Source organism: Schistocerca piceifrons, chromosome 5 (genome assembly GCF_021461385.2).
Source record: "Schistocerca piceifrons isolate TAMUIC-IGC-003096 chromosome 5, iqSchPice1.1, whole genome shotgun sequence".
Classification (NCBI taxonomy): domain Eukaryota; kingdom Metazoa; phylum Arthropoda; class Insecta; order Orthoptera; family Acrididae; genus Schistocerca; species Schistocerca piceifrons.
This window is the reverse complement of record NC_060142.1, coordinates 154245517-154260785: the sequence shown is the minus strand read 5'-3', so window position 1 is coordinate 154260785 and position 15269 is coordinate 154245517. Positions and strand designations below refer to the sequence as shown.

At 43.1% G+C, this 15269-nt stretch overlaps 1 protein-coding gene across 1 annotated transcript in view; it reads right to left on the bottom strand.

The window, feature by feature from the left end:
• The window catches only part of LOC124798819 (UDP-glucosyltransferase 2-like), a 115415-nt gene that overhangs the window by 69386 nt on the left and 30760 nt on the right, over positions 1–15269 (bottom strand). The window lies entirely within an intron of this gene.

The following is a 15269-nucleotide window of genomic DNA, read 5'->3' as shown; positions in this document are numbered from 1 at the left end:
TCCAGTGCCCTATATAACACATCCTTCAGTTCACACCGTCAGCCTACTTTCGTCTTCTTAAAACATCAGTAACGGTGAGGCCTTCTGGTATTGGAATATCACCCCAGTTTTGTATGTAATGGGGAAAATTTAATTATATAAGATCTATAGCTCACCTATGCCTGAGGTACAAGCAGGATTTCCCCATTATGTACAAGGCTGGGGTGCCATTCCAGTAGTGGAGAGCCTCAGTAATACTGACAATCTATGGAGAAAATAGGCTGAAGGCGGAAAGTTTGTGTTAGGGACACATTGGAATAGGGTAGTTCATGCAACTTCGTCCTCTGTACTGCAGTAGTGGTGTAATGGCTATCACACGTGCCTATGCAGAAGGAGACCTAGATTCAAGTCTTGGCTATTGTACAAATTTTAACTCAATCCTTCAGCTTCTATCACTGTTGTAGATAAAGTTGAGACACATATGTCTCAAGAAAAATTTAACTATATACGATCTATAAGTGTACTAATGTTAGTGTGATTTTGTGTTTGAATAATACCGACCTGTACTAAAGTGTTGATGTTCAGTTTTACGTAAGACAAAATAACAAAGTGGGATCCATCGTATACATTTTCCATAATCCGAGAAAGTCCTAATGATTGATAAACTATTGTAATGTTTTATGAAAGAAATAATAGCAATGAAAGTTTCAATAATTTGCAACACTACAACTAACAGAATTGCTCAAGTCAAGTGAACAGCAATTTTAAAGACAGTACTTAACAGAGCGAGATTCAGTAAAAGATATTTGTTGAGTATATTTTATGGATAAATGAGTTTTCAATTTTACGCAACTGCAACGAGTCAGACATGTTTGTTATCGTCTTGTGCATTATTAGCAGTAATTGCATAAAGTGATTAACAGCAATTGTTAATGAATAGCAATAAAAGTTGAAGTTGCATGAAACCAGTAAGTGAGTAAAACCATATCACGAACTTTGCCACTCTTTTAGAATTGAAATTTTGACTTTGCAAATAGCGTAATTGTAACTCACAGGAAAGTTATTATTAAAAGATGGTATATCGTCATGATAATTTTCAATTTTTAATTTTTAATTTCATTCTCAGATTATGGTACAGTCCTTTGTATATCAAGCACAGGCCCGTTATGATGACGTGGCGCTGGTAGTAGTGAACTGGGTTAAGCCCAGGAACACTCTGCACCTCTTACAATGTTTGTCTTATCTTGTATCAAGTACCAACGAAGAGACCAAGGTCCGAAGCGTCTTGTAAGTCCTGTGATCTACTGTTACACTGATGGCGCATACTAGGTGTGATGGCATTCTAATCACGTGGCGACACTGAATGTCCTATTTATCATGGCAGCTACAGCGCTCAACAACTGTGAAGACGCTATCTTTAATTCAGTTGACCTCGAGTGATATCTGGCAGTCCTCTAGAGATTAAAATTACCGATGGTTACCTCCCACTAGTAATGTGTATTTATCTCGAACGACAGTTGTCATTGATGGATGGGATTTCCCACGTGTCGAGATAGTTGCCACACACTCTTGTGATGGTAACACATCAAAAATCTGCTGAATGCACGGTCTCGTAGATGGCCAGTTGCATACTTCATGCACCTACGCCAGGGTTGTGATCAAGGGCAATGAGAAGATACATCGTGTCCATTGTGATTTATTTCTTTTAATTGATTATTTATTTGCAGTAAGCTAATTAAATTCATTATTGTGCTACTACCTTATGTATGTTGTATGTTAACCAGGGTCCTAGAAACGACGGAGAGGCTCCGTCCCCACCCCAGCCGCAATGGTCCACAACCTCACGACGACTACTGCGGTCCACTTCACCCCTCCACCCCCCCCCCCCCCCCACACCGAACCCAGGGTTACTGTGCGGTTCGCCCCCCCCCCGGTGGACCCCCACACCCCCCCCCCCCCCGCCCACCCCAGGGAACGTCTCACACCAGACGAGGGTAACCCCTATATTTGCGTGGTAGAGTAATGGTGGTGTACGCGTACGTGGAGAACTTGTTTGCGCAACAATTGCCGACGTAGTGTAGCTGAAGCGGAATAATGGGAACCAGCCGGCATTCGCCGAGGCAGATGGAAAACCGCCTAAAAACTATCCACAGACTGGCCAGCTCACCGGATCTCGACACAAGTCCGCAGAGCGGATTCGTGCCGGGGACCAGGCGCTCCTTCCCGCCCGGAGCTACTACCCTATAACAATACGCTTACACTTCATTATTAAATAATGGGCAGTAATTAAAATTGTAATGAACAGGATTTTGGTTTGTCAGTTCGTGTTCTTGACGAAATTAATTATAAAACACATACACTGAAGGGAAACAGAAGTGTTACACCGTGAACATGTACCAAACTGAATTCCATGCCTATGGAGTACAATGAGTGACAAAAGTCATGGCATACGTCTTAATGCCGTGTCGGACCTTCGTTTATCCGTGGCAGTGCAGCAACTCGACCTGCCACCGACTCAACAAGTAGTTGGAAGTCTCCTGCAGAAATACTGAGCCATACTGCCTCTGTAGTATTCCATTACTGCGGAAGTGTTGCAGGAGCAGGATTTTGTGCACGCCTGACCTCTCGATTGCATCCCGTAAATGTTCAATGGATTTCATGACGGGTGACCTGGGTGGCTCGAACTGTCCAGAATGTTCCGCAAAACAGTCGAGAACAATTGTGTCCCGGTGACATGGCACAATGTTATCCATAAATATCCCATCATTGTTTAGGAAGTACCAAGACTAAGTTATCTGTGCACCGTTCAATCTTTCGACCAACTTTGTTGTATGGGAACGAAAGCGTGGTGGATTCAGGTTACCTTACCAACAAGGTTGAGGTTACGGATATGAAAGTAGCTAGGATGATTGCAGGTACTAGTAGATGGGAACAATAGCAGGAGGGTGTCCACAATGAGGAAATCGAAGAAAAACTGGGAATGAACTCTATAGATGTAGCAGTCAGGGCGAACAGGCTTAGATGGTGGGGTTATGTTACACGCATGGGAGAAGCAAGATTACTCATGGGTTCAGCAGTAAAGGGTAGGAGGAGTCGGGGCAGACCAAGGAGAAGGTACCTGGATTCTGTTAAGAATGATTTTAAAGTAATTGGCTAAACATCAGAAGAGGCACCAATGTTAGCACTGAATAGGGGATCATGGAGGAATTTTATAAGGGGACTATGCTCCAGACTGAACACTGAAAGGCATAATCAGTCTTAAATGATGATGATGATGATGATGTTTAGGACCATGAAGTCCATGAATGGCTGCAAATGGTTCTCCAAGTAGTAGAAATAATCATTTCCTGTCAGCAATCGGTTCCGTTGGACCAGATGACCCAGTACATTCCATGTAAACACGGCCCACACCGTTACGGATCCACCACCGGCTCACAAAGTGCCCGTTGATAACATGGGTTCATGGCTTCGTGGGCTCTTACCTGACCAGGCCACGGTTATCCAGTTGTCTATGGTTCAAGCGATGTGTCCACGAGCCCAGGAGAGGCACTGCAGAGGATGTCGTGCTGTTAGCGAAGGCAATCGCGTCGGTCGTCTGCTGCCATAGCCCATTCACGGTAAATTTCGCCACACTGTCCCAACGGAAACGTTCGCCGTGTGTCCCACATTGATTTTTGCGTTTATTTCACGCGGTGTTACTTGTCTGTTGGCACTGACAACGCTACGCAAACGCCGCTGCTGTCGGTCGTTAAGTGAAGCTCTTCGGCTATTGCTTTGTCCGTGGTGACAGGTAATGTCTCAAATTTGGTGTCCTCGGCACACTCTTCACACTGTGGATCTCGGAATACTGAACTCTCTGACGATTTCCGAAGTGGAATGCCCTACGCGTCTAACTTCTACTACCATTACGCGCTCAGCGTCTGTTAATTCCCATGGTGCCGCCACAGTCTCATCGAAAACGTTTTAAAATGCATCATCTGAGTACGGATAACAGCTCTGCCAATGCACTGCCCTTTTATACCTTGTGTAGGAGATACTACCGCCATCTGTATACGTGCGTATCGCTGTCCCATGACTTTGGCCAGCTCAGTGCATAAGAAAGTATGTATTTTTGTATAGTTATCTTCGGTTGTCGTACTCCATATAACGCGGGGGAGTAATGGGTTTAAATAGAAGCAATTGACTTTCAATAAGGGGGTATAACTGCGTTAATCTGGTCCGCCAATATTTTGAATGGTAGATTAGTTGTTCTAACTGTTCGAAGGATTACGTCAAGCCCGTGTAACAGTGACGTCACTAATATTACCGTCATTGTGTTTAAATTTAATTGTTCAGGTACTGGATTCGACAAACCTGTCGCACAGTTCTGTGTCATTTAGTTTAACACGTACAGTACAATATTTCTACTATATCTTCAAAACATATCTTTACAGATTCTTCTAACCTTGTTTCAAAGTGTAGTATTTCGATTGTGGAGAGTTCATCCAAAAACGAATTACAGTGTATCTTTCCTACTCATTACTCCATTGTACAGGGTGAAAATTATTTAAACTCACAAACTCTGGGAGAAACACCAAAACAAAATTTTTTTCGAATTCCATAATTACTTTGTGAGCATTTTTTAATCCCGTAGAGAGCTCAATCGCTTTCACTCGTTCAACTGCACATAATGTGGGGACGGGTCAGGTTAATGTAAGAAACATCCTTCACGAGCAATTGTTAATCCATTTCACATACGGCACGTGTACAACCTGGAACCAGATGATTATCCACATTTTTCGCGGTGGTGGCTGGAACAGTGTCAAATGAATCCTCCATTTCTGTCCTCTGTGCTGTTTACAGATGAAGCAACGTTCGGGCGTGATGGGATTTTCAACACCCGCAATTCGCATGTTTCGAGTGAGTTTGATCCACATGCCACATTTATTCGCACTCATCAACTACGGTTCTGCTTGAATGAGTGGTCAGATGTTGGTGGTGACTGTTTAATTAGGCCATATCTCCTTCCGAGGCCATTAAATTAAATTACAGTTTCCTCGCCTAACATTGCCAGATTTGCTGGATAAAGTGCGACTCGCTACAAGACAGCGTATGCGGCTCCAGCGTGTGGGGACGCTGGAATATTTCAGTCATCCCGGGCCTCGATTCTTGCACCGACAATTTCCAGAAAAGAAAAATGGTAGTGTTGGTCGTGTACCATGGCCTACCCGATTCTCTGATTTGACCCCTCTGTACTTCTTTGTGTGACGAGAGATGTGCAGCCTTGTTTGCAGAACCCCTGTTAATCAGAAGAGGATCTGGCTGACCGGATGGTACCAGCAGCAGTAGGAATTAAGAACACTTCTGCAGTCTTTGACCATCTACCCGTTTAAAACATCCTTACCGGAAAATACGACATTAGACAAAAACATATTTTTTTCGGTGCCCTGTGCAACATCCCAGAGTTTATCGGTTTAGATAATTTTTACCCTGTATATCGGTATCTCTCAGTCTTAGTCCCTCTGACTATGTAAAGCAAGCACTTGGACTTAACACGCCGACAGCATCGACTGTGCGATCTCGCGCCAGTGCTGCCACAGGCACACTAAACCGCAAAACGAGAAGACGGCAAAATCTACCACGAACGAGGTCGAAGAATGAAAAGGCGACACAACGACGCACCGCTGATACCCCTGATCTGTACAACTTCTTGAGCCTAATCAAGTAGACATGAAGTGAATCAAACGCAGCAGCAACAAAATTAGAGCTGCTGAGAATTTTTCGGGTTGTATGGCCGTGGTCCATGGAACTCTTCAATCCCTGACGTTTCGTCCAAAGCTACGTTGGACATCTTCGGAGGTGCTCCTGGTTGTGCTGAGTCTTGCTGACTGTGCACAATCAGGAGAACCGCCGAAGATGTCCAACGTAGCCTTGGACGAAACTTCAGGGATTGAAGAGTTCCATGGACCACAGCCATACAACCCGAAAAAATTCTCAGCAGCTGAAACATCCGGTCGTGAAAGCCTTCATTGTATGAACAAAATTAGAGACCTGTTGGCTTTCACTAAAGACGGTTTTCGCCATGGATTGTTTGAGGCTGGCTGTGAATGCGAGCTTTCTACGTCTGCGAGACAGCATAACACTGTCAACCCAAGACTCACAGGACACGAGCGTAAAATACGCCTCCAACAGATAATAATGAAAGTTGTAGACTTTCCCTGATAGAGGAAATTCGCATGTTTTTTAGCCACTCCACCTTCATTCTAAACAGTTGAATGAAATGCCAATATGAACCGCCACGATGGTTATAGGCGTGTATTTTGTTGACTGCCATTGGTCGCGAGCGTCATTCATCGGATGACGCTGTCAATGCTGCCGCCCCAAGGCACGTCACGCGCTGACTCATATTAACCGTTATAGAGTCTATCCGGAGCAGCCACAAACTATGACAGTGGTTTCTGTCTGGTCTGAAAATACCATCCAAAAGCATTAGCAGTGTAGGAAAACAGCACTCATCCCCATCACCCCCACTACCAAATGACATCCATGCCGAATAGTATGACGCTCTTGTCAAGTGATGACACAGGCAAGAAGGAACACTACTATACATTAGCTTCCATACGCGATGGCCAACGGCTGTAATAAGTTTCCTGAAATATATGATGCACAACCACTCACATGTCTGGCAATCATTTATTTTACAAAATGGCTCTGATAACTATGGGACTTAACTTCTCAGGTCATCAGTCCCCTAGAACTTAGAACTACTTAAACCTAACTAACCTAAGGACATCACACACATCCATGCCTGAGGCAGGATTCGAACCTGCGACTGTAGCGGTCGCGCGGTTCCAAACTGTAGCGCCTAGAACCGCTAGGCCACTACGGCCGGCTTTATTTTACAACGAGTTTGTTTCACAGTTTGAGCGATACGTACCTGCGTAAAACTATGTGTCTAACAAAAACAGTTAAAGTTAGTATTTAACTAACCAGGGTAATCCTAAATGAAACATATCCTTATAATAACGTGTAACGTCATCCAAAACCTGCCGTTGTGTACAGTATTGCAATATCCTGGGTTACCTAGATACCTAATTTTAAATATTTGGGTAGTACACACTTTTTCTTACATATTTCAAAGACCAGTGGTTTCACTTGGATTTCGTCGTGCCACATTCATCACGTTATCAACTATTTCTGAAACTATATATGAACAAACAAAGCACAGATCATCTCAGTTTTGGTATACGTATGCACTGTTCCGGGTTCGATTCCCGGCGGGGTCAGGGATTTTTCCTGCCTAGAGATGACTGGGTGTTGTTGTGTCGTCTTCATCATCATCATTCATACCCATTACGGTCGGAGGAAGGCAATGGTAAACCACCTCCACTAGGACCTTGCCTGGTACAGCAGTGCGGGTCTCCCGCATCATCCCCTACGCTTCTCCGAGTATGGGACTTCATCATCATCCTCATCATCATCATGCACTGTTATGACATAACCTTGCCTCAGACATATGAGTACTTTTTCATATTTTGATATTATTACATTTTACGCGGATGTCTGTTGATGGCCACATCATGAGACTGAGCCTTATTGTAAAATAACGGCCAGCTGTCTGTCTGTTTGTCCGACTGTTAAGAAACCTTTTTCTCTGAAATGAGCAGAGACGTATCAAGTTCAAATTGATGTCACATATTAGGGTCTACGGTTCCTTGGCGGCGCAAAAATTTTAAGCTTCTAACTCAGTTCAATCTAAAGATACGGCCATTCATGTCACATATTTTGATACTCAGAAACCTATAGGTTGCTTCCCGTTACCTATAATCATGAAACTTGGCAAGAAGCAAGCTTTCACAGTACAAGTAAAGGACAAAATCCGAAAATTGTTAGTTTGTAATTGTATAACACAAAAAAAATTGTCATTTTTTATCTGTCTGTCTGTCTGTCTGTCCGTCTGTTAAGACCATTTTCCTCTGGAGCATCTTTGCGTACCAGGTTCAATTTATGTCACATACTAAAGTTTATGGTCCCTCGGCGGTGTAAAAGTTTTAGACTTCTCAGTCAATGCAATCAGAGGGCCGCCACTTGTATCATATACATTGATACTCGAAAACTCAATTGAGAAGTTGTACTGTACTTTCTGTTGACCTGGAAGCATGAAATTTGGCAAGAAGCGAGGTTTGACAATACGAGTAAAGGGAAAAGTCCGACACTGTTGATTTGTAGTTATATCGGAAGAAAAAATATTTCTTTTTCCATTTGTTATCCGACTTGAAAGCTGAAATTAAAACATTCTCGAATCTCTTGGTGCCCTCGGAACCGATATCTCGCCAGTATCAGCGTGGATAACATACAAAGTAGTTAATATCTTTGATTCCTGGAATGGATAAACTATCTGTATACATAATTAAATTTGTACGGAACCCTCAGTGCTTGAGTCCTACTCACAACCTGCCAGTTTTTTATCCTAAACCATCCTGCAACAAACTCATATTATTCTTAATAACGGCACTTCAAGGTTTCGAAGAACTAGCATCCAACCCAGTATGTATATTTCTAATGTATCCGAGGGTAAATCCGATATACGACTGTTTTGATACTCGGTCTAGAGAGTCATTTGGTATTCAGTTTTCCTTTTGCTTTGTCAATCTTACTCTCCTTCTCTCTCTTTATCATATATATATATATATATATATATATATATATATATATATATATATATATATATACTATGTGATTGAAAGTATCCGGACACCTGGCTGAGAATGACTTACACACTCATGGCGCCCTCCATCGGTAATGTTGGAATACAACATGGTGTTGGCCCACCCTTAGCCTTGGTGAAAGCTTCCACTCTCGCAGGCATATATTCAATAAGGTGCTGGAAGGGAATGGCGGCCCATTCTTCACGGAGTGCTGCACTGAGGAGAGGTATCGATGTCGGTCGGTGAGGCCTGGCACAATGTCGGCGTACCAAAACATCCCAAAGGTTTTCTGTAGGATTCAGGTCAGGACTCTGTGCAGGCCAGTCCATTATAGGGATGCTATTGTCGTGTAAGCACTCCGCCACAGGTCGGCATTGTGAACGGGTGCTCGATCGTGTTGAAAGATGCAATCGGCATCCCCGAATTGCTCTTCAACAGTGGGAAGCAAGAAGGTGCTTAAAACATCAGTGTAGGACTGTGCTGTGATAGTGCCACACAAAACAACAAGGAGTGCAAGGGCCTCCATGAAAAAACATGACCACACCATAACACCACTGTCTCCGAATTTTACTGTAGGCACTACACACGCTGGCAGATGACGTTCACCGGGCATTCGCCATACCCACACCCTGCCATCGGATCGCCACATTGTGTGCCGTGATTCGTCACTCCACACAACGTTTTTCCACTGTTCAATTGTCCAATGTTTACGCTCCTTACATCAAGCGAGGCGCCATTTGGCATTTACCGGCGTGATGTATGGCTGTTGAGCAGCCGCTAGACCATGAAATCCAAGTTTTCTCACCTCCCGCCTAACCGTCATAGTACTTGGGGTGGATCCTGATGCAGTTTGGAATTCCTGTGTGATGTTCTGGATAGACGTCTGCCTATTACTCATTACGACCCTCTTCAGCTGTCGGCGGCCTTGGTCAGCCTACAGACGAGGTCGGCCTGTACGCTTTTGTGCTGTACGTATCCCTTCACGTTTCCACTTCACTATCACATCGGAAACAGTCTGCCTAGGGATGTTTAGGAGTGTGGAAATCTCGCGTAAGACACAAGTGACTCCCAATCACCTGACCACGTTCGAAGTCCGTGAGTTTCGCGGAGCGCCCCATTCTGGTCTCTCACGATGCCTATTACTACTGAGGTCGCTGATATGGAGTACCTGCCAGTAGTTTGCAGCACAATGCACCTAAAATGAAAAACGCATGCCTTTGGTGGTGTCCGGATACTTTTGATTACATAGTGAAAGGAGTATACTGGGGCACATGTGTATGTGACACCCGAATATGATTATGTGAAAGATGTATGTCTGTGATAGGCTTTATATCGCAGACCCAGATATACTGCTTCTGGTTTGACATTATTACAGTGTTGGAGTAAGAGAACGCTTGGCGCACAGTTGTAGGTAGCTGTCAGAGAGCGAAAGGCGATGGAGTTGGCAGTTTTTGTGATGTGCTGTTTAAAGCCACCAAGTGTTAGATTAATTTAGGTATTTCAGTATTGTTGAATTTGGAAGCAGAATTCTTCATGCAAGCAAGATAAAGATGTTAAACAATTATGATTTCTGTTTCTGCCAGCGCGTTAATGTAGATGAGTTGGCTGCTGATTTGTAAGTGTTGAGTAGCCCCAGAATGTATGTAAACCGTTTTGATAAATAGGCTAGTTAGATATTTCACTTTGTAATGTTTTTAAGATTTGTTGACAGAGCTACATCTGATTTGATGATTTGCATTTATGTTTGATTAATGAAGTTATATAATACTTGCTGTTTAAATCTTATTGTTTGTGAATCAATTGTGAGTAATGTAACTTCAATTCTCAGAGGTTTTTGAAAAGGCAAACTTAACTTCCAATATAATTTTGCCAAAAAAAGTATTAGTAATTCACCCCAATCAGTACCGTCTCCCTGTGCAGATCATACATTTTTTTTAAAGAAGTTAGGTTTTCGTCAATGTTCTCGTTTATCGGCCAAATGAATTTCATGTGCATTTCAAAGTATTATGACCAGCATTTCACAGTGCTGAGCCTGTAGATAGCATATTTTTGTTTTTCATGAGACACCAGAATATATCGCGTTCCACCATTGCTGCTCTAGAGGTAAGGCAATTTAATTTATTTGTTATGTGCTCAGGGACAAAAGTTATCAGTTTTGAACAGGACCAAATGATTCAGTGCCTTTATTGATATTGGGAGCTGCATTTCCCAATCAATTCGTGTAAAGTTTGGCTAACAATAACACAGAATAAGCACACCACTTGCACTTATAACATGTAACACGGCAATTCGAGTTCAGTACTTATTCCACAGATCAAACGTGTGTGTGTGTGTGTGTGTGTGTGTGTGTGTGTGTGAGAGAGAGAGAGAGAGAGAGAGAGAGAGAGTGAGTGTTAACCAACTTGTAGTTTGGATACAGAACAAAGAAACAATAAACACAAGAAAGTTTTAAGTCAAATTTTCTTGTAATTTTCGAATTTCAGTAAAATAAGAACCATCTGATTACTGCAAAGATGTGCCTAAATGTGACTGGTAAAAGAAACTAATGTAACAAGAACTTGTGTTCTGCAAAAACAAGCTGAACCTTCTCCTTTATTTAACACTGAAAACAAATATGGCTTTTTAATAGCGGTTATTTCAGTAGGAATCATGACAAGTAAAGTACTGCCGCGCCATCACAAACCCAGAACACCGTCTAGCGTACGATGCGTCATTGCAGTTTACGGAACCTGAACTGAAAGTGATTTGCGTTATCGGTAACTGTATAATACTTTTATTAAGGCTAGTTTGGTAACGGGAAAAAAGTGAAAGGTATTCATATGATGTGGACTATTAATTGAAAGTAATAGCATATGCAGAAGAACATGGAAAGAGTGTAGCTGAGCAGCGTTTCGGCCCTCCATCAACAGGAAAAAGCCATTCGCAATTGACGGGCTAGTAAATAAGAACTGAAAAAATGAGGAAGACTAAATATGCAACTAGAGGACTGAATGCAAAATGTCCAGTACTAGACCACAACGATTTCAAGTCATTTTAAAACTCAGTTCGGTTTTATAAACTAGATTGTTTCAGTCTAGCTTTGCAATCTAATAATAAAATAGTAAAAATGTTATTTCTTAAAAAAATTGCTTAAAAGTGAAGGCGTGTGTTAGAATCCGTAAAATACGGAGGATTGGCTATGGTGCTCACGGACACGCCCTCGCCTTCGAAGAGGACGTTCTTCGTCACGTAGAAGGGAACCCAACGATGAGTATTCGAAGCGTGGCCAATTACATGGGCTCCAGTAGACCACAAGGGTCACAGATCTTTGTCTCCGCTGCGTACAGCGAAGCGAGAGATTTGAAAGTGGCTTTGTTGTACGTGTTGGTGGCTGAGTTCCGTAAACATTACCCAGTGCTGTTGTACCAGGACCACATTTTCGCTCTTTCAGTACCATTTAAATACGGCCTTGCGTTGCTGAAACGACAGTCTTACTTCATTCATTGCTGCACTGTCATCTGCTGGAAAACGTGCGCCAATATCTGTTGAGAAAACAATGGACTACGCTACCGCACCAAATTGCAACGATATGTCATTTTGTTCCAAAGATATCAGCTATCGAAGAGTGTCTACATTTTTCTGGACCCCTTTTGTTGTCTGTGACCTCGTGGAGCTTGACAGATGGAGCTGGGAGCGAACGAAAGGAGAGTATGGTTTTAATGGCCCGTCGACATCGAGATCGTCAGAGTTCGGATTGTTTCAAGAATGGGGAAGGAAATTGGCCATGAACACTCACAAGCACAATCCCGGTAGTTGCCTGGGGCGATTCAGGGAAATCACGGAAAATATAAACGTGGACTGCTGGACGCGGATCTGAACTGCCATCCTCCCGAATGGGAGTCTAGTGCGCTAAGCACTTCCCCCCTTGACTCGGTAGGAAGGCTGGTAATCAGACACAGCATTCAACCGCCGGCCTGCCCGTAGCAATGGAGATTGCGACTGAGGGCGCGGGCATGGCGAACATTCTAGTAATATAGACATGAAAAGGTATCGCCGTATTCAGAAAGAAGATACACCTCTTAAAAACGCCCTTAAAGTAGAATCTTGTGCTACAAAGCCCTATCTGTAATGCTTATTCCTTGGCCCCACAAAGGCAAACTTTGATAAATTGCAATTTTCAGTAAATCTGTTATAATTTATAAAATAATGTTACCTTAACAAACCATAGCTGCACGATAGCCACGGAAGAGGTCTTTCATTTCATCTCTGAACTGATTCAGTGCACATAGACACGCAGGTTCCAGAGATCGAAGATCACACTTATTTGTCATGATCGATGTAGTACACATTATAACCATCATTACACAAACAAGCAGCAGCATATTATAGGCTTTGGATATTTATGGGATCACATGATTAGATATTCCTGTTTTTTCTAGATTTGTGGTGCATTTCACACCATGGAAAGGCTGTTAGTTAAATAATTACCGTAATTACAAACCAAAATCTTACTCTTCCAGTGAAATCAACAGGCAAAAACAGGGTGGGTTAAGGTGCTACACCCATTCATTATATTGTTATTGCACCATTTTCTGTTTTATGATAAGTTCACAACACTATAATTAAGGATTGCAGATATCACTTTCAATAAAAAAATCATGGACCTATAATTTCAATCGCACGTCAGTGCTCATCCAAAGGTACTACCACATGTTAAGTAAATAATCAAATATGTACTGACAAGCAGTGTGATGTGTCCATTACCGTGTGAACTAGTTTGTGAACGCTTCAAACGGCGTATGAGAGGGTAGTATAGCGACACAGTTTGTGGTTAGACTTGGGTCGCAGCGTGTATGAGCACAAGATATTCTAAAATAATAGTTGGTGTTGAATTTAGTTAAACAACGGAGAAGATTTAATAATGTTCGCGTATGAAAAATTTTCCAGGAAAGGTTAGCTGAGCCTCTATTCGAATGCGGTGTCCTCGAATAATTGAGACCTGATGAATTCATGCCACAGTAGTTAAAAGTATTGACTAATGAATAAATTCTACAAAATATTCACACTGTTGTCAGTGAAAGTAATATAGAGCGTGTCACTTACACCAAAGATTTTTTGTTCAGCCGCTGTAAGTCTTAAATACTAATTCATAGAGTGTAGGGTTATAATTAAACTTTCCCTGTTTGACATATTATAACACGGAAACTAATTACCGTAAGAGTACCAAATTTGGTAGCATTACTCTCAAGGACATGGCAAAGAGAAATAATGCAGAATCAGTTCAATTAAAACACTTTTAATGTGCTGCTAAGGTGCCATTACATGGCCGGCCTTAGTGGCCGAGCGGTTCTAGGCGCTACAGTCTGGAACCACGTGACCGCTACGGTCGCAGGTTCGAATCCTGCCTCGAGCATAGCTGTGTGTGATGTCCTTAGGTTAGTTAGGTTTAAGTAGTTCTAAGTTCTAGGGGACTGATGACCTCATCAGTTGAGTCCCATAGTGCTCAGAGCAATTTGAACCATTTTGAACCATTACATGCCGGTACCATTACTGCTACACAATGGGCTCAACATAGCGACCATCAGTGCCCAGAAGAGTCTGAAAACGTAGGATTGCATTCTGTACAGCAGAACGGAGGATGTCTGTTGTTGCCTCTCTTGATTTGCTGCGCTTCATATCAGCACATGTGTGAGTGTTCCCCTGGTAAATCCTGCCTTCAGGTAGCCCCACAACCAGAAATCACAGGAAGTGGGATCAGGTGATCGCGCCGGCCAGGTGTTTGGAAACGATCAGCTGATAATTCGATAGTTTCCAAATGTGTTTCGCAGAAGCAAGTGAACTTCACAAGCAATGTGCGGTGGGGCTCCATCTTGCGTGGAAACTATCGAGTTCAATGTGTCCCTCTCCTGTAGGGCGGGTATGACATGCTGGCGAAGCATATTGCAGTAAAGCTGGCCAGTCGCACTGCACGTCTTTGATCCTTGAGCGCCAAGCTGTTCAAAAACGAATGGGCCAATAATGAACGTACCCGTGAAGCCACACCATACGGTGACACGTTCACTACACAGAGGAACTTCGTGCACAGCGACTGAAGGTGAAGATCCCCAGATTCGGCAATTCTGTGTGTTCATCTCACACGTCAGAGACACATGAGCTTCGCTGTCCATAGGATGGTCCAGGACAAGCCCTCGTCAGCTTCAGTCCGTGCGAGAATGAGGAAAGCGAAGTCAGCTTATCGTTGTGCGTCCTGTGGTGCAAGCTGCTGTACGATATGGATCTTGTACAGATACAATTTGAGAACGGTTCGAAGCACCTTCTGTACAATGGAGTGGGATGTTCAACTGCCGTGACACAGCACGCGCACTGGCCGAGGATGAGGAATTGCGAGTATAGCTGTAGCAACAGCGATTTCATCAACCACCTGTGGTGCAAACGGTCGTCGGCCTCTTCCGGAGCGACGCCCAGTTCTCCACTTGATTCGCACTTCTTCAGCATGTTCCGCACAGCAAGTGGGAAATGAGGACCCTTCCGTAATCCTTTCAGTCGGCGATATTCTCGAAGTACAGATGGAGCATTATTGTTGTTTTGATAACAGAGCTTCACCAGTAATGCCCTGTTCCTTTT